Here is a 22,656-nt window from a genome sequence, read left to right on the forward strand (position 1 = left end):
ATATGTAATATGGAAGCTGAAATAAAACTTTTCCTCCATAAGTGGGCTTTATTAATTGTTTCATCATAGCAATGGAAAATAAACTCATGCAGAAATTAGTATAAGAGTGTGGAATAGTTCTATGGTGATTTTGTGAGGCTTTTTTCTTTTTAATTATGGAAGCGTTTGGAACTTTGAACTGGAAAAGTCATAGAATATTAAAAACTTAGTGAATTCTATAGAGTTTGGGAGATAAGATGCTGAAAGAAATACAGACAATGGAGGCCTGACTTATTAAGTTACAGAAAGAAGTTTGAGAGTACCTCAAGGACTCTATCAAGACTGTTACGGGATATATTTGAATTAAGATTCTATACAAGTGTTATCTTTGCTTTAAAGAGACAGCTGATGCTGGTTGACTAGGACTGAAGTATCAGCTGTGAAAAGAGAGCTGTATCGATCCTGTCCCACAGCACCCGGAGCTGATCCTGTGCTAGAGCTCTCCATACCCAAATACCTACTGGAGAGAGCTGGTCTCCCAGGAATGCTGACAAACCTGTGAGCAGAGGTAAGACACCACTGTGTCCTGCTATAACCCTCAGGATACAGGAACCAAGGAACAGCCTGGGACAGGATCCTTCCCATTTCTGTCTGCACTCTGAGCTGACCCTGTGCCACAGGTCTCCATAACAAAATTACTCCCAGAAAGAACTGGTCTCCCAGGAGTACTGACACTCAGGCTTGCAGGAGGGACAAACCAGAGTAAGAGACTGCAAGGCCATCTAACACCACAGATAACAAGATGGCAAAGGCAAGCACAAGAACCTTACCAACAGAAACCAAGGCTACTTGGCACTATCAGAACCCACTTCTCCCATCACAGCAAGCCCTGGATACCCCAACACATGAGAAAAGCAAGACTCTGTTTGAAAATCACATCTCATGATAATGATAGAGGTCTTTAAGGATATAAATAACTCACTTAAAGAAATACAGAAGAAAAAGCCCTCAAAGAGGAAACAAAAAAAAATTCCCTTAAAGAATTATGAGACGACACAAACAAACATGTAAAGGAATTGAAGAAAACCATCAAGGATCTAAATATGGAAACTGAAACAATAAAGAAATGGAAAAGGGAGACAACCCTGGGTATAGAAAACCTAGAAAATAGATGAGGGGTCATAGATGCAAACATCACCAACAGAATACAAGAGATAAAAGAGAGAATCTCAGGTGCAGAAGATACCATAGAAAACACTGACACAACAATCAAAGAAAATGGAAAATACAAAAACTCCTAACCCAAAACATCCAGGAAATCTAGAACATAATGAGCAGACCAAACCTAAGGATAATAGGTATAGAAGAAAGCAAAGCTTCCCAGCTTAAAGGGCCAGTAAATATCTTCAACAAAATTATAGAAGAAAACGTCCCTAACCTAAAGAAAGAGATAGCCATGAATATACAAGATGCCTGTAGAACTCCAAAATAGATTGGACCAGAACAGAAATTCCTCCTGTCACATAATAGTAAAAATATCAAATGCACAAAACAAAAAAGATTATTAAAAAGCAATAAAGGAAAAAGATCAAGTAACGTAAAAGCAGGCCTATCAGAATTACAGCAGACTTCTCACCAGAGACTATGAAGTATAGAAGATATCTTAGGCTCATACAGAAATGCCAGCCTAGGCTACTATGCTCAGCAAAACTCTCAATTAATACAGGTGGAGAAACCAAGATAGTTCATGACAAAAACAAATTTACACAATATCTTGCCAGAAATCCAGCCCTACAAGGGATAACAAATGGAAAACTCCAACAGAAGGAGAAAAACTACACCCTAGAAAAAGCAAGAAAGAAATCTTTCAATAAAGCTCAAAGAAGATAGCCACATAAACAAAATTCCAACTCTAACAACAGAAATAATAGGAAGCAACAATTACTTTTTCTTAATATCTCTTAATATCAATGGACTCAATTCCCCCATAAAAGACATAGGCTAACAGACTTGATATATAAACAGGAAACAGCATTTTTCTGCACACAGGAAACATACCTCAGTGTCAAGGACAAACACTACCTCAGATAAAAGGGCTAGAAAACAATTTTACAAGCAAATTGTCCCAAGAAACAAGCTGAACTAGCAACTCTAACATGGAATAAAATCAACTTTCAACCAAAAGTTATCAAAAAAAGATAAGGAAGGATGCTTCATACTCATCAAAGGAAAAATCTGCCAAGAAGAACTCTCATTTCTGAACATCTATGCTTCAAATTCAAGACAACCCACATTCATAAAAGAAACTTTACTAAAGCTAAAAGCACATATTACACCTCACACAATAATTGTGGGTGACTTCAACACTTCACTCTGATCAATAGACAGGTCAAGGAATTATAAACTAAACAGAGACAGAGTGAAAATAAAAGATGTTATGGACCAAATGGATTTAACAGACATCTATAGAACATTTCATTCTAAATCAAAAGAGTATTCTTTTTTCTCAGCAACTCACGGTACCTTATCCAAAATTGACCATATAATCGGTCACAAAACAGAGCTCAACAAATATAAGGAGATTGAAATAATCACATGCCTCCTATCAGAGCAACACAGATTAAGGATAGTCTTCAATAGCAAAAAACAACAGAAATCCCACATACACAAGAAAGCTGAACAACGCTCTACTCTGATAACTTGGTCAAGGAAGAAATAAAGAAATACATTTTACAATGTAATGCAAACGAAGGCACAATATATCCAAACTTAAGGGATACAATGAAAACAGTGCTAAGAGGAAAACTGATAGCTCTGAGTGCCTCCAAAAAGAAACTGGAGAGAGCATACATTAGCAGCTTAACAACACACCTGAAAGCTCTTTAAAAAGAAGAAGAAGAAGAAGAAGAAGAAGAAGAAGAAGAAGAAGAAGAAGAAGAAGAAGAAGAAGAAGCAGCAGAAGCAGCAAATACACACAAGAGAAGTAGATGGCAAGAAATAATCAAACTCAAGGCTGAAGTTAACCAAATAGAAACAAAAGAAATTATTTAAAAAATCAACAAAACCAGGAGCTGTTTCTTTGAGAAAATCAGTGAAATAGATATACTCTTAGCCAGACTAACCAGAAGGCACAGAGAAAGTATTCAAATGAACAAAATCAGAAATGAAAAGGGAAATATAACAATAGAAATTGAAGAAATTCACAAAATTATCAAATCCTATATTTAACAAAACTGGAAAATCTGGATGAAATGGACAATTTTCTAGACATATATCAGGTATCAAAATCAAATCAGGATCAGATAAAACATTTAAACAATCCCATAAATAATAAAGAAATAGAAGCAGTCATTAAAACTCTCTCAACTGAAAAAAGGACAGAACATGATAGGTTTAGTGCAGAACTCTACCAGACCTTCAAAGAAAACCTAATACCAATACTCTTCAAACTATTCCACAAAATAGAAAGAGAAGGAACACTACCAAATTCATTCTATGAAGCCACAGCCATGCTGATACCCAAACCACAAAAAAAACAACAAAGAAAGAGAACTTTAGATCAATTTCCCTTATGAAAAATCAATGTAAAGTACTAAATAAAATTCTCACAAACCGAATCCAAGAACACATCATTCGCCATGATCAAATAGGCTTCATCCCCAGGATGCAGGGATCATTCAATATAGAGAAATACATCAATGTAATCCACTATGTTAAAAAAAAAAACTCAAAGGAAAAAAAACAAAACAAATGATCATTGCATTAGATGCTGAAAAAACATTTGACAAAATTCAACATTCCTTCATGTTAAAAGTTTTGGAGAGATCAGGAATTCAAGGCCCATACTTAAACATAGTAAAAGCAATATACAGCAAACCAGTAGCTAACATCAAACTAAATGGAGAGAAAGTTGAAGCAATCCCACTAAAATCAGGAATTAGACAAGGCTGCCCTCTCTATAATATAGCACTTGAATTTCTAGCTGGAGCAATTTGACAACAATGGGAGGTCAAAGGGGTACAAATTGGAAAGGAAGAAGTCAAAATATCACTATTTGCAGATGATATGATAGTATACTTAAGTGACCCCAGAAATTCTACCAGAGAACTCCTAAACCTGGAACTCCATCTTCAGCAATGTGGCTAGATATAAAATTAACTCAAACAAATTAGTAGTCTTCCTCTACTCAAATGATAAGCAGGCTGAGAAAGAAATTAGGGAAATGACACTCTTCAGAATAGTAACAAACAATATAAAGTATCTTGGTTGACTCTAACCAAACAAGTGAAAGATCTGTGTGACAAGAACTTCAAGTTTCTTGAGAAAGAAACAGAAGAAGAACTCAGAAGATATAAATATTTCTCGTGCATATGGTTTGGCAGAATTAATATAGTCAAAGATACCATCTTGCTGAAAACAATCTACAGATTGAAGTCAATCCCCATCAAAATGCCAACTCAATTCTTCATAGAGTTACAAAGAGCAATTCTCAAATTCATTTGGAATAACAAAAAAGCCAGGATAGAGAAAACTATTCTCAACAATAAAAGAACTTCTGGGGAATCACCATCCCTGACCTCAAGCAATAGTGATAAAAAACTGTATGATATTGATACAGTGACAGGCAGAATAGAATAGAATTCAATAGAATAGAATTGAAGACCCAGAAATGAACCCATACACCTGTGGTCACTTGATCTTTGACAAAGGAACTAAAACCATCCGGTGGAAAAAAGACAGCATTTCAGCAAATGTTTCTGGGTCAATTGGCAGTAAATATGTAGAAGAATGTAAATTGATCCATTCTCATCTCCCTGTACACAGCTCAAGTCCAAGTGGATCAAGAATCTCCACATAAAACCAGTTACACTGAATCTAATAGAAGAGAAAGTGGGGGAACAGCCTCGAACACATGGGCACAGGGAAAAATTCCTGAATGAAACACCAATGGCTTATGCCCTAGATCAAGAATCAACAAATGGGACCTCATAAAATTATAAAGCTTCTGTAAGGCAAAGAACACTGTCAATAGAAATAAATAGCAACCAACAGGTTGGGAAAAGACCTTTACCAATTCTTCATCAGATAGAGGGCTAATATCCAATATATACAAAGAACTCAAGAAGTTAGACTCCAGAGAACCAAATAACCCTATTAAAAATGGGGAACAGAGCTAAACAGAATTCTCAAATGAGGAGACTCGAATGGCCAAGAAGCACCTAAAGAAATGTTCCAACATCCTTTGTCATCATGGAAATGCAAATCAAAACAACCCTGAAATTCAACCTCACACCAGTCAGAATGGCTAACATCATAAACTCAGGTGACTGCAGATGTGGAGAGAGAGGAACACTCTTCCATTGCTGGTGGGATTGCAAGCTGGTACAACCACTCTGGAAATCATTCTGGTGGTTCCTCAGAAAATTGGACATAGTACTACCTGAGGACGCAGCAATTCCACTCCTGGGCATATACCTAGAAGATGCTCTAAAATGTAATCAGGACACATGCTCCTCTATATTCATAGCAGCCATATTTATAACAGCTAGAAGCTGGAAACAACCCAGATGTCCCTTAACAGAGGAATGGACTCAGAAAATGTGGTACATTTACACAATGGAATACTACTCAGCTGTTAAAAACAATGACCTCATAAAATTCAAAAGCAAATAGATAGAACTAGACAATATCATCCTGAGTGAGGTAACCCAATTACAAAAGAAGACACACAGTATGCACTCATTGATAAGTCGATACTAGCCCAAAAGTTTGGAATATCTAATATACAATTCACAGACCATATGAAGCTCAAGAAGATGGAAGACCAAAATGTGGGTGGTTCAGTGCTTCCTTGAAGTGGCAACAAAATACTCACAGGAGGAAATTTGAAGACAAAGTGTTGAACAGAGACTGAAGGACAGACAATCCAGAGACTTCTCCATCTGGGGATCTATTCCATATACAGTTGCCAAACCTGGACTATTGAGGATGCTGGGCAGTGCTTGCTGACATGAGTCTGATATTGTTGTCTCCTGCGAGGCTCTGCTAAAGCCTGACAGATACAGAGGTGGATGCTTACGGCCAACCTTTGGACTGAGCATGGAGTCCCTGATGGAGAAGTTGGAGAAGGGACTGAAGGAGCTGAGGGGAATTGAAGCCCCATGTGGGGAGTAACAGTGTAAACTGGCCAGACCCTTCTGGAGCTCCTGGGGACTGGACCACCAACCAAAAAAACACACATGGAGGGACCTATGGCACTGTTCACACATGTGAGAGGAGCTGCCCTTGGGCCTGAGGCTGTTTGATGACCCAGTGTTGGGGAATGCTAGGGTGGAAAGGTGGGAGTGGCTAGGTGTGTGGAGGAGAGATGGTATTGGGGGTTTCCAGAAGGGAGACCTGGAAAGGAGATAACATTTGAAATGTAAATAAAGAAAATATCCAATAAAAGGTGGGGGAGGTGAGAGAGAGAGAGAGGCAGAGAGAGAGAGAGAGAGAGAGGCATCACTGAAATTTAATTTCTGGGAAGCTGTATCTGAAGTTGGATATGGGTAAGAATTTTCTAGTGGCACTAGTTTTGAAGACATGAAGCTAAGGGTTGGCAATGAGAAAAGCTAAGAAAGGACCCTTTCTGAAAGTGCAGTCTCCGTGCAGTAGAGACACCACAACTAATGGTATCATTGAGAGAAACTGATGGTTTTCACCAAGGGAAGCAAATTGGTGAAGGTGCGGGCTCTATTGCATTGGACACTTCAGAATATTGAAGACATCAGAACCACAGGATGATCAATAAATACAGTACTTGGTATGAAGTGGAGCCATCTTGAGCCTAGTTGAAAAGTTGTGTGTGTGCTAAAAATATCAGAGCTGGAAAGCTAGGACAACCAAGGGACTGGATACCAAGAGATAATAAGTGAGTTCAGATGTCAAACATTCTGCTTTTGCTTTATTTGACTGTAACTTGCCCTGGTTTTCCTCTCTGGAAATAAGAAAGTATTTAAGTTCTTTTAATAGGAGCCCACAGTTAGGAGACTTTGATTTTTTTAAAGAGATATTGAACTTTTGATGAATTGAGCTTTTTGAAGACAGTAAGACTTGTAAGTTGGTTGATATTTTATATTATGATCTTAGGGACAAAATAGTTTTTGTTTTGTCAGTGATGTGTTTGTTTATCAAGTTGATAAAGGACAGACATGTGATGAATAACTTGACACACCTGGGAAGAAGGAACCTCAGTTCCTTCTAAGTCCTTGAATAATAGCCTCCAAAATATTGGCCTGTGGGCATGTAGTTAGGTCATTTCTCTATGCCAATTTCTTTAGGAGGGCTCAGATCACTATGGGTAAGCCATCTTGGCATATAGGCTTGAGCAGCATATATATATACATACATACATATATATATATATATATATATATATATATATATATATATATATATATATATTTGCAAGCCAGGGTGGGCAAGTCATTGTTTCTGCCTCTATGTTCCTACCCTAACTTCTCCCAACAATCCACTATCTTCTTTCTTATCCTGTTTGAAATTCAATGTACATATTTTGTTTTTATTGCCTTTTCTTTGTATATGTCTTGAAGGACTATCATGAGTATGCTTTGTTTTGGGAGACAGATTCTAAAGTACTCCAGGTTTACTTAAAATGCCTACATTGCCAAGGCTAATATTGGAATCCTGATCTTCCTGCTTCTTCCTTAATGTTGGTTACAAGGGTGTGTCACTATACCTGGACTCAAAGTTGGAAGTATTTTACAGATACTTGAAGGTTTTTACTAGATTTAAAGTCTCTTGAAGGTAAGATCTGTGTATATTGCTGTCCATATGCACCCCTTCTTCACAGTGGATGGTCTATATCTAATAAGCAAAAGCAACATGCCTTTGAATTTGAATTGAAACACTATTGTATTTTGTCCAGAGTTAATAATATCCTGTGACAAAATTATTTCTATACAAAGCTGACATGAGGACCAATCTTATTTGTAAATTTTCTGAGAAGATCCATGTGTTTTTCTAGTAATCCAATACCCTATTTGGATTATCTCAATAATCACTCAATTCTATGCTGAGCCTTAACTCAGGGTGACATTGAATAAATCATGTGGAATTAACATAATGAATATATTCTCTTTGCCTGTTTCTTCATTAGCAAATTGCATATTCCTATTCTAGTCCACAAGAGAATTATGAGATTAAACAGGGTAGTCAACCACTTATTATACAGGTTATGACCATCCACAATTTCTTTTTTGCCCTCTCTAGATAGGCTGTCTAATTCTGTGTTATTTTTATTCATTAAGTCCCATTTTAAAGAGTGATACAAATGAAGAAAGAGGGCATGGTGCTTAAATTATTTAGTAGGGTTGGGAGAAATGTGTGTCAATAAAATGTTTGGCAGGATAGAAATTAAAGCCATCACTAAAATGAAGATAACCTGTCCTTCATTAACATTAATGATAAAGACTTATCTGCAAAGCATTTGAATTCCATAGAGAAAGTTTTGTGGCTATGTTTGCATATCTGAATGTGTGCTTTTATCATGGGAAGCCTTAAGTTCTTAAAATGTATTATTTCATTGTTTCAAGAACCTCATCATACCTTAAGTGCATATGTAGAACTGAAAACATCAACTTTACAAAAGCATTTGCCATGTTTATGTGATCATTTCCTGGGTTGAAAAATGAAATGGTGGATTGTGTGCAGTTTTTATTATGCTTGTGCACACTTTGGAGTAAAATACTAAATCCAAGAATAAAGGAAAAATAAGACTATTAAAAAGACTATGCTAAAGACTTTGTCAGATATACAGCCAACTAATCTTTGGCAAAAGCTCAGAGAATAAAGACTGTGAACATGATAACCTCTTGAATAATCAGCATTGGAAAAACTAAATGTCTATGTGCAAGGTGGTGGGGAGAGAGAAACAGAGAGACAGAGGGGGCCAGGAATTGAATCTCTATGTTATCACATACTCAACATCAATTCAAATGTGTTATAGACACAAGGATTAAAATTGTGAAACTTCTATAAGAAAGCATAGGAGAGAAAAGCTTTATGACAGTGGTTTTAGCAACAATTTCTTGGGAATGACCACAAGAGCACAGGCAACAAAACTATAAGTCACATAAATAAAATAAAAATGTTCATGGGCTAAAAATTTGTTTTGTCCACTTTCAGCTGATTTTTTTGGTTGGTGGTGTTTTTTTTAATTATTTAGATAGTTGTTATTATTGTTTGTTTGGTTGGTTGGTTCATTGGTTTGAGGGTTTTTTGTTACTATTATTGCTTGTTTATTTGGTTTGTTGGTTGGTTGGATGATGTTTTGTTATAACTGTTAAGTTGTTTGGTTGTTTGGTTAGTTGTTATTATTTGGTTGGTTGGTAGGTTGTAGTTGTTTTACTATTATTATCACTTGAGTGAGTTATTATTGGCTGATTGGTTGGTTGGTTTGGTTTTTTTAATTATTGCTTATTTGGTTTCTATTTAGTTTCTTTTTCTAGAAATTAATGTTCCATCGGATATATAGTTTATAAATATTTTCCTTTGGGTTGTTTCTTGTTCCTCTTTTCTTAAGTCATAGGAACCCAGAGTTTTGTGCATGCTTGTTAAATGAGAAGTAATATCGTGACTCTGCCCCATATACACTTTTGAAACTTCATTTTAAGATAAGGTCTCCTGTATTGCCCAGATGGCTACAGACTTCCTCTTCCATTGCCTCAGTCCCACCCCACCACCACCCCTGGCAGCTATCATGAGAGTCAAGGAACAGTAAACCAGCCTTACATTTTATTTTTTCATCATTTCCTTGAGTGAAAAGGTTACCATTTATTCATCTAGTAGGAACAAATTACCAGAATGATTAAGCACTTCAAAAATTAAGCCTTCAAAAGACAAGTAATCTAATTATTAAATGGCCAAGTGAACTCAACAGTGACTTTTTATATGAGACATACAAATGAACAATGAACACATGAAAAATGTCCAAAGCTTTATTTATGATTTATTTATTTATTATATGTAAATACACTATAGACATTTCAGACACTCAAGAGGAGGGCATCAGATCTTTTTACTGATGGTTGTGAGCCACCATGTGGTTGCTGGGATTTGAACTCAGAACTTTTAGAAGAGCAGTTGGTGCTCTTAACCACTGAGCCATCTCTCCAGCCCCTGTCCAATGCTTTTTAGCAACTATGAATATGCCAGCTGAAACTATATTTTCACCCTGGTCAGAGTGTATATTCTCAAGAAAACGAAAATGAGCAAATATAGCCAAGGTCCACGGCAAAAGAACCTCTCTATACACTGCTGGCGAAAAATAAATCCAGACTGTGGGACCATGAGAGGCAACCTGTTATCTGGTGGAGCTAGGTTTAAACCCTGGAGACCCAGCAGACTAATCTGCAAGGATCGAAAAGAAGTTTACTATATGATCCCAGACACTGGGCTCCCAACAGGACATGAGGCCCCAGATCCATAATAGACTGCCTGGACTCAACCGCTACAGTTACCTGGCAACAGCCAGTTATGCTCCTCCCCACAGTTACCTAGCAACAGCCAGGTAGCCTCAGCCCACTATAAAAGAAGCTGCTTGCCCCCTCCTCACTCTCTTGCTCTCTTACCTCTTATTCTCTTGCTCTTGCTATCGTTCCCCTACTTCCCCTCTCTCCCCATTCTTATCTCCCCTCTCTCCACTTGGCCATGGGTAGCCTATACTTCCCCACTCTCTCCCCCTCTCTGCCTTTCTACAATAAATGCCTTAAAACCATGGACTGCCTCTTCTCTTCAGAACTACAGTGCTGGAGCAATGGAGCAGGTCTTCCCTTATCAAGCCGCCTATCTAACCTCCGGCCAGGAAGCCTTCCTGTGCTCCAGCCATGGTCAACAGCCAAACCAAGCAGTCCACCAAGCTAGCTGCCTGAGCCAGCCAAGACTCTCTTCCCCCATGCAACCTTCCAGAGCACTCTCCTACCTTTTTCCCTTCGGCCTCCCTGGGCAAGAGTCTGCCGGAAGGTCCCCATTCTCTTCTCAGCTCTTTTGCAACATACAGCAGCATCTGGGATGTCTGAGTGAAAACCTGTCGTCCCTGGCCTCTGTGTCGCCCAGAGACCCCAGAACTGGCTCTCAGCTGCGCCCAGGGGCATCTGTGGTGCCCAGTAGTCAGAGCCCAACTCCAACTCGGGCAGTTCCACAGGGACCCCAGACTGCGCCTTCCCCACCCTGGAGCGGGATCCCTTGGCTTCTCACAGTCCAACACCCCAGGACACCATTTTTGCCCCACACCAGGCCATTATTATAATGAATACAGAACCATAAGATGCAGCTACAGCACCTCTGAGTATCATGAATCAAAGCTGACTTAGACACCTGTACATTCATATTAATCTAAGCACTACTTACAGTAACCAAGTCATGGAGCCAGCCTAGAAGTCCATTGATGGGTAAAAATAAAATGTCAGCTATGTACACAATGAAGTATTATTTAATCATTAGGAAAAGTGAGTTTATGTAATTTGTAGGAACATGATGGAACTGAAGACCATATTTTTATTCATTTTTTTATTTTACAAAATAAAATAAACCAGACACAGAAAAATAAATATTGCATGCTTTCTTTTATATGTTGACTATAAATTTTTAAATAGACACAAGGGACTAGAGAGATGGCTCAGCAATTAAAATGCATACTGACCCAGAGACCAGGGATGTGAAAGACTCCCAAGACTCAGAGAGGGTGACCTTAGGTGAAATGCCCAACAGTGAGAAGAAGGAACCTGAAGAGACCAGTAGATAGACAGGGCCCCCAGTGGAAGGATTGGGTCACCAACCCAACGTAAAAATTTCTGACCCAGAATTGTTCTTATCTAAAAGAAAAGCAGGAAGTAATGGAGCAGAGATTGAGGGAAAAGCAGTCCAGTGACCTGCACAACTTAGGACCCATCTCATGGGGATACACCAAAGCCTGACATTATTACTGATGCAATGTTGTATTTACAGACAGGAGCCTAGCATGGCCGCCCTCTGAGAGGCCCTACCAGTAACGGACTGAGGCAAATCAAAATACTTATAGCCAACCATTAGACAGAGGTTGGGAACCCCTACAGAAGAGTTAGGGGAACAATTGAGGGAGCTAAAGGCGATGGCACCATCATAGGAAGACCAACAGTCTCAATTAACCAGGAACTCTGGGAGCTCCCAGAAACTAAGCCACTAACCAAAAAGCATACACGGGCTGGTCCGAGTCCCGACACATATATAGCAGAGGATTACCTTGTCTGGTCACAGTTGGAAAGGATGTGCCTAATCCTGTAAAGACTTGAGACCCTAGGGAGGAGGGATGCCTCAGGTGGGGGTGGGGTGGGGAATACCCTTTCAGTGGCAAAGAGGAGGGGAATGGGATGAAGAACTGTGGGAGGGGTGACCTGGAGGGGAGCAAAGTCTGAATGTAAATAAATAAAATATTTTTTTAAAAATACGTATACTGACTTTAGTTCCCAACACCCATGTCCGGCAACTCATAGCATCCTGCAACTGCAGTTCTAGGAGATCTGATGTCCTTTGCTGAGCTCACACACAGATGCAATGAACACATTGGCGGTAGGAATGTACTTAGTACAGACATTATAAAAATTATAGGAAAAATTTCTCAAAATTAAAATTAGTCATAGTACTGTCATATGATATACCTATTTCACTTCTGCATGAAAAGAAAAAAGCAAGGGAATGGAAGACAATTTGGGCCTTGAATCTTCCTCTTGAAAGATCCATGTACTAAACGTTGGTCCTAGCCTGTAGCACTATGAGATAGTGCTTTTGTTTCAGTGATAGAAACCTGATGCAGGAATGAAGACACCATGTTGAAGAGGTGTTTGCACTCTAATGTCCTTTGAAGCATTTACAGACGTCAAGGTATCAAATCAATTTCATCATCTGTTGATGGATAAATAGACATTATACAGATACTATAATACACATATACAATATGGAACACTATTCTGTCTTTAAAAGGAAGAAATCATCACGAAAAAATAGAGAAACCCAAGGATATTATACTGCACGGAATAAATCTGGCACAGAAAAACAAACGCTATATTATCTCTATTATATGTGAAATCTAAACAGGCAAACTCACTGGAACAAGAGTATAAACGCATGCAAAATGGTAGAGATTGTAACGGGAAACAGATATTGAAAGGGACGGTACATTCAGCTGGCAAATGAATAAATTCCAGAGACAATGACTACTAAATAATTAATAATAATTTATTTTACACTTGAAGCTTGCTGAGACCTTCAATAACCTCACGATAGAAGAGGATTACATAATGTATACACTAATTAACTTCATCAGAGGAGTTATAATATATACATCAAAATGTAATGGATGTTTCTCTTCTTTTTATTATTTTATTTACAATCCAGCCATTACCCTCTCAGTCTTCCCCCCACAGTTCCTCATCCCATTCCTCCTCCCCCTGTCTCTAAGAAGATACTTTTCTCCCACCAGGCCTCTCCCCTCCCTGGAGCCTTCCCCCTGTCCTACTGAGGCCAGACCGAGCATTCCTCTGCTACATATGTGTAAAGGAACTTAGACCAGCTCGTGTATGCTGCCTGATTGCTGGCTCAGTATCTGAGAGATGTCAGAGGACTGAGTTAGTTGAGATTGCTGGTCTTCCTTTGGGCTTGCCCTCCTCTCTAGCTTCTTCTATCCTTTCCCTAACATAACCATGGGGGTCCCAGACTTCAGTCCAATGGTATCTGCATCTGTCTCTGCAAGCTACTGCTTGGACCTCAGAGAGGACAGCTGTGCTAGACTCCTGTCTATAAGCACACCATAGTATCAGTAAGTGTCAAACCTTGGTGACTCCCAATGACATGGATCCCAAGTTGGGATGATCACTGGACCATCTTTCTCTCTGTCTCTTCTCCATTTTTGTCCCTGCAGTTCTTTAGACAAGAACAAATATGGTTCAGAAATTTTGACGGTGGATTGGCAACCACATCCCTCTACTTGAAGCCCTATCTACTGGAGGTGAATTCTTTGAGTTCCCTCTCCAACTGTTGGGCATTTTATCCAATATCCCTTCTATTTAGTCCTGAGAGTCTTACACCTCCCAGGTCTCTGATACTTTCTATAGGGTACCTGTACCTCTCCTGCCCCCAGGGTGCATATATCTATTCATTCTGCTGGCTTCTCTCCTGTCTCCCTCATACCCTACCTGTTCTCCTTTTCCCCACCCTCTCCCCTTTTGACCCATGCATCTTCTTCCCTCTACCTTCTGTGATTACTTTCTTCCCCCTTCCAAGTGGGACTGAAGTAATCTCACTTGGGGCCTTTGGCTTGTTAACCTTCTTGAGTTCTTTGGGTTGTATCCTAGGTATTCTGTACTTTTCGGCTAGAATTCACTTCTTTGTGAGTACATACCATGCACATCCTTTTGGATCTGGGTTACCTCAGTCAGGATGATATTTTCTAGTTCCATCCATTTGCCTACAAAACTCATGATGCCTTCCTTCTTAATAGCTGAATAGTGTTCTATTTTATAAATGAACAAAATTTTCTGTATCCATTCTTCAGTTGAGGGACATCTGAGTTGTTTCCAGCTTCTGGCTATTACAGATAAGGCCACTATGAACATAGTGGAACATGTGCCCCCGTGGCATGGTGGATCATCTTTTGCGTATATGCCAAGAATGGTATAGCTGGGTCTTCAGGTAGATCTATTTCCAATTTTCCAAGGAACCTGCAGATCAGTTTCCAAAGTGGTTGTACCAGTTTACAATCCTACCAGCAATTGAGGAGTGTTCCTCTTTCTCCACATCCTCACCAGCATGTGTTGTCATTTGAGTTTTTGATCTTAGCCATTCTGATTGATGTAAGGTGGAATCTCAGGATTGTTTTTATTTGCATTTCGCTAATGACTAAGGAACACTTCTTGAAGTGCTTCTCAGCCACTCAGGATTCTCTGTTATGAGCTCTCTGGTTAGCTCTGCACCACAGTTTTGTAATTGGGTCATTTGGATTTTTTGTTTTGTTTTGTTTTTGTCTTTGTTTTTTTGAGGTTAGCTTCTTGAATTCTTTATATATTTCAGATATTCGCCCTCTATCAGATGTGAGGTTAGTAAAGTTTTTTCCAATCTGTAGGTTGCCTATTTGTCCTACTGACTGTGTCTTTTGCCTTACAAAAGCTTTCCAGTTCCATGAGGTCCCATTTATCAATTGTTGATCTTAGAGCCTGAGCAATTAGAGTTCCCTGTACTCTATTTTGAATACAAGGCTCTTTCTCACTTTCTATTCTATTAGATTCAGTGTATCTAGTTTACTGTGGAGGCTCTTGATCCACTTGGATTTAAGCTTTGTGTAAAGTGATAAATATGAATCTATTTTCATTTTTCTACTTACAAACTACCACTTAGACCATCATTGTTTATTGAAGATGCTATATCTTTTTTCCACTGTATGATTTTGGCTTCTTTGTCAAAGATCAAATGTCCATAGGTGTGTGGGTTTATTTCTGGGTCTTCAATTCTCTTACAATGATCAACCTGTCTGTCTCTGTACTGATACTGTGTGGGTTGTTTTTTTTAAGCACTATTGCTCTGTAGTATAGCTTGAGGTCAGGGAAGGTGATTTCTCTAGAAGTTCTTTTATGGTTGGGAATTGTTTTTGCTATCCTGGATTTTTTTTTATTTTACTATATGGAATTAAGAATTGCTCTTTCTAACTCTATGAACAATTGTGTTGGAATTTTGATGGGGATTTCATTGAGTCTGTAGATTGATTTTGTTATGATAGCCAGTTTTACTGTTAATCCTACCAATCCATGAGCATGGGAGATCTTTCCATCTTCTGAGGTCTTCTTCAATTTCTTTTTTCAGAGACTTGAATTTCTTATCATATAGATCTTTCACTTGTTTGGTTAGTTACACCAAGATATTTTATATTATTTGAGTATTGTGAAGGGTGTTGTTTCCCTAATTTCTTTCTCAGCCTATCTATCATTTCTGTAACAGAAGGCTACTGATTTGTTTGAGTTAATTTTATATCCAACCACTTTGCTGAAGTTGTATATCACCTGTAGAAGTTCCCTGGTAGAATTTTTGGGGTAGCTTATGTATACTATCACATCATCTGCAAATAGTGATACCTTTACTTCTTTTTATTTTTTTTTTCCAAATTGTATCCCCTTGGTCTCCTTTTGTTGTCTTATTTCTCTGGTTAGAATGAGTACTATATTGAATAGAAAGAGAGAGAGTGGGCAGTCTTGTTTAGTCCCTAATTTTGGTGGAATTGCTTTAAGTATCACTCCATTTAATTTGGTATGTGCTATTGGTTTTCTGTATATTGTTTTTACTGTGTTTAGGTATGGGTCTTGAACTCCTGATCTTTCCAATACTTTTAACATGAAGGGGTTTTGTCAAGTGCTGTTTAAGCATCTATTAAGATGATCATGTCATTTTTTTCGTTGAGCTTGTTTATGTAGTAGATCATGTTAATGGATTTTTGTATACTGAACCATTCCTGCATCCCTGGGTTAAAGCCTACTTGATCATGGTAAATGATGGTTTTAATATGTTCTTGGATTCTGTTTGTGAGAATTTGAATATTTTTCCAGCAATATACATAGCGATAGTGGTTTGAAGTTTTCTTTCTTTGTTGGGGCTTTGTGTGGTGTAGGTATTAGAGTAACTGTAGATTCATAGTTACTCTGTGAATTAGGTAGTGTTCCATTTCTATTGTACAGAATAGTTTCAGGGATGTTGGTATTAACTCTTCTTTGAAGGTCTGGTAGAATTCTGTACTAAAGCCATCTAGCCCAGGGCTTTTCTTTTTGGTTGGGAGGTTTTTAATAACTTATTCTATTTCCTTGGAGGATATGAGGCTATTTAGTTTATCTGCTCTTGATTTAACTTTGGTACATGATATCTGTTTAGAAAGCTATCCATTTTACCTAGATTTTCCAGTTTTGTTGAGTAAAGACTTTTGTAGTAACATCTGAAGATTTTTTTATTTCCTAGGTTTCTGTTATTATGTCTTCCTTTTCATTTCTGATTTTGTTGCTTTGGATACTGTTTCTTTGTCCTTTAGTTAGTCTGACTGTGGGTTTATCTGTATTGTTGATTTTGTCAAAGAACCAGCTCTTGGATTTGTTTATTATTTGTATCTTTCTATTTGTTTCTAACTGGTTGATTTCAGCCCTGAGAGTGATTATTTCCTGCCATCTACTCCTCTTGGATGTGTTTGCTTCTTTCTGTTCTATAGCTTCCAGGTGTACTATTAAGTTGCTTATATGGGATCTCTCCAACGTCTTTATTATGGCACTTATTGCTATGAATTTTCCTCTTAATACTGCTTTGTGTGCCATAAATTTGGGTGTAATATGTTTTCATTTTTATTGAATTATAGAAAGACTTTGATTTCTTTGTTTATTTCTTTCCTGACCAGGTTATCGTTGAGTAGAGAGTTGTTAAGTTTTCATAGGTATGTGGGCTTTCTGTTGTTTTTGTTGTTACTGAAGTCTAGCCTTAGTCTGTGATGATATGATATGATGCATAGGATTAGTTCATTCTTTTTTATCTGTTGAGGCTTGTTTTGTAACCAATTATATGTTCAGTTTTGGAGAAGGTACCATGAGGTGCTGAGAAGAAGGAATTTCATTGAGATGAAATGTTCTGTATATATCTGTTAAATATATTTGGTTCATAACATCTAATTAATTTCACTGTGTCTCTGTTTAATTTCTGTTTCCATATGATATGATGCATAGGATTAGTTCATTCTTTTTTTATCTGTTGAGGCTTGTTTTTGTAACCAATTATATGTTCAGTTTTGGAGAAGGTACCATGAGGTGCTGAGAAGAAGGAATTTCATTGAGATGAAATGTTCTGTATATATCTGTTAAATATATTTGGTTCATAACATCTAATAATTTCACTGTGTCTCTGTTTAATTTCTGTTTCCATAATCTGTACATTGATAAGAGTGGGGTATTGAAATCTCCTACCATTATTATATGAGTTTCAATGTGTATTTTGAACTATAGTAACATTTCTTTTATGAATGTGAGGTATAGATGTTCAGAATTGAGGCTTTGTATTATTCCGGGTTCTCTAGAGTCACAGAAGTTATGGAATGTCTCTATATATTAACGGAATTTATTTTGATGATTTATAGTCTGTAGTCCAACTGTAATGGATTGTTTACACTCATCCCATGGAGTGGCACTATGAGAATGTGTGGCCCTGTTGGAGTAGGTGTGTCACTGTGGGTCTGAGCTATAAGACTTTCATCCTAGCTGCCAGGAAGCGAGTTTTTCTGCTAGCAGCCTTCACCTGAAGACGTAAAACTCTCAGCTCCTCTTTTACCGTGTCTGCCTAGATGCTGCCATGTTCCCACCTTGATGATAATGGACTGAACCTCTGAACTTGTAAGCCATTCCCAATTAAATGCTCTCATTTATAAGATTTGCCTTGGTCATGGTGTCTGCTCATAGCAGTAAAACCCTTACTAGGACACCAACTAACCCAACAATGGGCAGCTGTAAATGGGAAGTCCAAGAATCTAGTAGTTGCTCAGTCCCAAAAGGCTAGTTGTTTCAGCTGGTTTTCTGTAGAAGTAGGTTCTAAAAGATGTACTGGCAGGTAATTACAAGTAGAGTGAATCTTCCTTCTTCCAATGTTCTCATGTAGGCCTCCAGCAGAAGATATGGCCCAGATTAAAGGTATGTACCACCACACTTGTATTTGGGACTTCCTTTGTTCCAAGATTGCCTTGAACTCAGAGATTTCCTTGCCTCAGTATCCTGGGATTAAAGGTGTGTACTACCTTGCCTGGGCCTAAGCTTTTCATGGCCACTGTGCCTCAAGATCTCCATGCCAAGATCCAGGTCAGACACTTTTGTCTTCCAGCCTCAAGATCTGGAGCACAGGTGAGCCCTCCAATTCTGGATTGTAGTATGTTCCAAATATAGTCAACTTGATAACCATGCATAGCCATTATATTGGCATTAGCTCTTCCTTAAAAGTCTGGTAGAGTTTTCACTAAAACCATCTGGCACAGGATATTTTTCTGGTTGGGAGACTTTTAATAACTGCTTCTATTATCTTAAGGTTTACATGACTATTCAGATAGTTTATCTGATCTTGATTTAACTTTGGTAATTGGTATCAGTCTAGAAAATCATCCATTACATTTAGATTTTCAAATTTTGTGGAGTAAAGGCTTTTTGAAATAAGACCTAATGATTCTTTGAATTTCCTCAGTGTCCATTGTTAAGTCTCCCTTTTCATGTCTATCTTCTTGATTTTTCTCAAAGAACAATCTCTTGGTTTCATTTATTCTTTGAACTGTTCTCTTTGTTTCTAATTGACTGATTACAGCCCTGAGTTTGATTTTTTCCCCTGCCTTCTACACATCCTGGGTGCATTTGTTTCTTTTATTTCTAGAGCCTTTAGATGTGCTTTTAATTCATTAGTATAAGAACTCTCCAATATCTTTATGAGGGCTTTATTGGTATGAACTTTCCTCTTAGCACTGCTTTCATTGTGTATCATAAATTTGGTTATGTTGTGCCTTCATCTTTACTGAATGCTAGAAAATCTTTCATTTCTTTCTTTATTTCTTCCCTGACCAAATTGTTCACTTTCCCTGAGTATGTAGGCTTTCTTTTGTTTCTGTTGTTGTTGAAATCCGGCTTTAATCCATGGTGATCTGATAAGATGCATGGGGTTATTTGAATTTTCTTGTATTTGCTCAGGTTTGTTTTGTGACTAATTATATGGTCAATTTTAGAGAAAGTTCTGTGAGGTGCTGAGAAAAAGATATATTCTTTTGTGTTTGGGTGATATATCTATATCTCTATAGATAGATATCTGCTTGTCCATAGATAGATATATAGATAGATAGATAGACAGACAGACAGAGAGACAGATAGGCAACTGTTTGGATAGGGAGAGAGATCTGCTGGGTCCATTCAAATCATAATCTCTGTTAGTCTCATTATTTCTCTGTTTAGTTTCTGTCTCAATGAACTGTCCATTGGTGAGAGTTGGATGTTGATGACACCCACTGTTAATGTGTGGGGTTCCATGTGTGATTTAATCTTTAGTAATGTTTCTTTTACTAATTTGGTTGCCCTTGCATTTGGGGCAGAAATGTTCCGAATTGAGATGTCCTCTTCGTGGATTCTTTTCCCTTAATGAGTATGACGTGTCCTTCCCTGTCTCTTTTGATTACCTTTAGTTGAAAGTCTATTTTATTAGATATTAGAAACCCACTCCAGCTTGTTTATTAGGTCCATTTGCTTGGAAAACTTTTTTCCAGCCCTTTATACTGAGATAATGACTATCTTTGTTGCTGAGATACGTTTCTTATAAACAGCAGAATGATGGATCCTGTTTACAGATCCATTGTTAGCCTGTGTCTTTTTACTGGGAAATTGAGTCCATAGATTTTGAAAAACATTAATGACCAATGATTGTTACTTCCTGCTATTTTGATGTTGGTGGTTGTCTTAGTCAGGGTTTCTCTTCCTGCACAAACATCATGACCAAGAAGCAAGTTGGGGAGGAAAGGGTTTATTGGGCTTACACTTTCATACTGCTGTTCATCACCAAGGAAGTCAGGACTGGAACCCAAGCAGGTCAGGAAGCAGGAGCTGATGCAGAGGCCATGGAGGGATGTTCTTTACTGGCTTGCTTCCCCTGGCTTGCTCAGCCTGCTCTCTTATAGAACCCAAGAGTACCAGCCCAGAGATGGTCCCACCCACAAGGGGCCTTTCCCCCTTGATCACTAATTGAGAAAATGCCTTACGGTTGGATCTCATGGAGGCATTTCCTCAACTGAAGCTCCTTTCTCTGTGATAACTCCAGCTGTGTCAAGTTGACACAAAACTAACCAGTACAGTGGTAGTTTAGTGTGTGTGTGTGTGTGTGTGTGTGTGTGTGTGTGTGTGTAAGGGTGGGGGAGAGAGAGAGAGAGAGAGAGAGAGAGAGAGAGAGAGAGAGAGAGAGAGAGAGAGAAATTTGTATGCACAGGCATGTATGTGTGTACTCCTATTCTATTGGTTTTAATAATGTAAATTATTTCTTGTATTTACTTGAGTATAGTTAGCCTCATTAGGTTTGAATTTTCCTTCTAGTATCATCTGTAAAGGTAGGTGAGTGGAGATGTATTAGTTGAATTTGGTTTTGTCATGAAATATCTTGGCTTCTCCATCTATGATGATTGAAAGTTTTGTTGGATATAGTAATATGGGCTGACATCTGTGTTCTCTTGCAGTCTGCAAGACCTCTGCTGGGGTTCCTTCTAGTTTTTAGAGTCTTAGATGAGATGTAATTCTGTAGTGTAATTGTGATAGTTCTGCCTTTATATGTTACTTAGCCTTTTTCCCTTGCTGCTTTTAAAATTCTTTCTTTGTTCTGTATATTTAGTGTTTTGATTATTATGTGGCTAGAGCTTTTTTTTTTTTCCTGGTCTAATCTGCTTGGTATTCTTTAAGCTTCTTTTACCTTTATAGGCATGTCTTTCTTTAGGTTAAAGAAAATTTCTTCTGACTTTTGTTGAAGATGTTTTCTGGACCTTTGTGCTAAAAATCTTCTCCTCCCCCTCCCCCTTCCCCTCCCCACCTTCTCCTTCCCCCCCGCCGCCTTCTTCTTCCTCCTCCTCCTCCTCTTCTTCCTCTTCTTCTTCTTCTTCTTCTTCTTCTTCTTCTTCTTCTTCTTCTTCTTCTTCTTCTTCTTCTTCTTCTTCTTCTCCTTCTTCTTCTTCTTCTTCTTCCTGTTTTTTTCCCATTATTCTTATGTTCAGTCTTTTCATAGTGTCCCAATTTCCTGGATGCTTTGTGTCATGAACATTTTATTGTTTGCATTTTGACTGATTTATTGATTTCATCTATTGTATCTTCTACACCTGAGATTATCTCTTCCATGTCCTATATTCTGTTGGTGGTGCTCATTTCTGTATTTCCTGTTACCTTTCTTAGGTCTTCCATTGCCATCATTGTCTTGGTTTGTGAGTTTCTTTATTTCTACCATTTCTCTCCTCAGGTCTTGCACAGTTTTGTTCATAATCCTTCACCTGTTTGTTTGCATTTTTCTGTATTTCTTTGTATTTATTTACTTCCTTTTTAAAATGCCTCTTCCTGTTTGGATGTATATTCCTGTACTTCCTTAAGGAATGTATTTATGTCCTCGTTAAGGTCTCTATCATCTTTATAAAATTGAGGATCCTCTTCTTGTGCTTTAGTTTTATTAGGATATCCAAAGATTGTTGTAGCAGGATAGCTGGGCTCTAGTAGTGCCATATTACCCTGGGTCTTGTTGATTATGTTCTTTGTTGTTGTTGTTGTTGTTGTTGTTGTTTTAATTGGGTATTTATTTCAGTTACATTTCCAATGCTATCCCAAAAGTCCCCCACACGCTCCCCAACCCACTCCCCTACCCACCCACTCCCACTTCTTGGCCCTGTCGTTCCCCTGCACTGAGGCATATAAAGTTTGCATGACCAATGGGCCTCTCTTTCCACTGATGGCCGACTAGAAGGTGTTTGTAAGGTATCTAGTTTTCCCTGGTGCTGGTTAAATTATCCTGAAGGCAGCAGGACTTCTTAGGGAAGGTGGAAGGAGCTGTGGGCCAGACAATGGACATTAGGATACCCTAGTCTGTTAG

This window comes from Mus musculus, chromosome 13 (genome assembly GCF_000001635.26).
Source record: "Mus musculus strain C57BL/6J chromosome 13, GRCm38.p6 C57BL/6J".
Classification (NCBI taxonomy): Eukaryota; Metazoa; Chordata; class Mammalia; order Rodentia; family Muridae; genus Mus; species Mus musculus.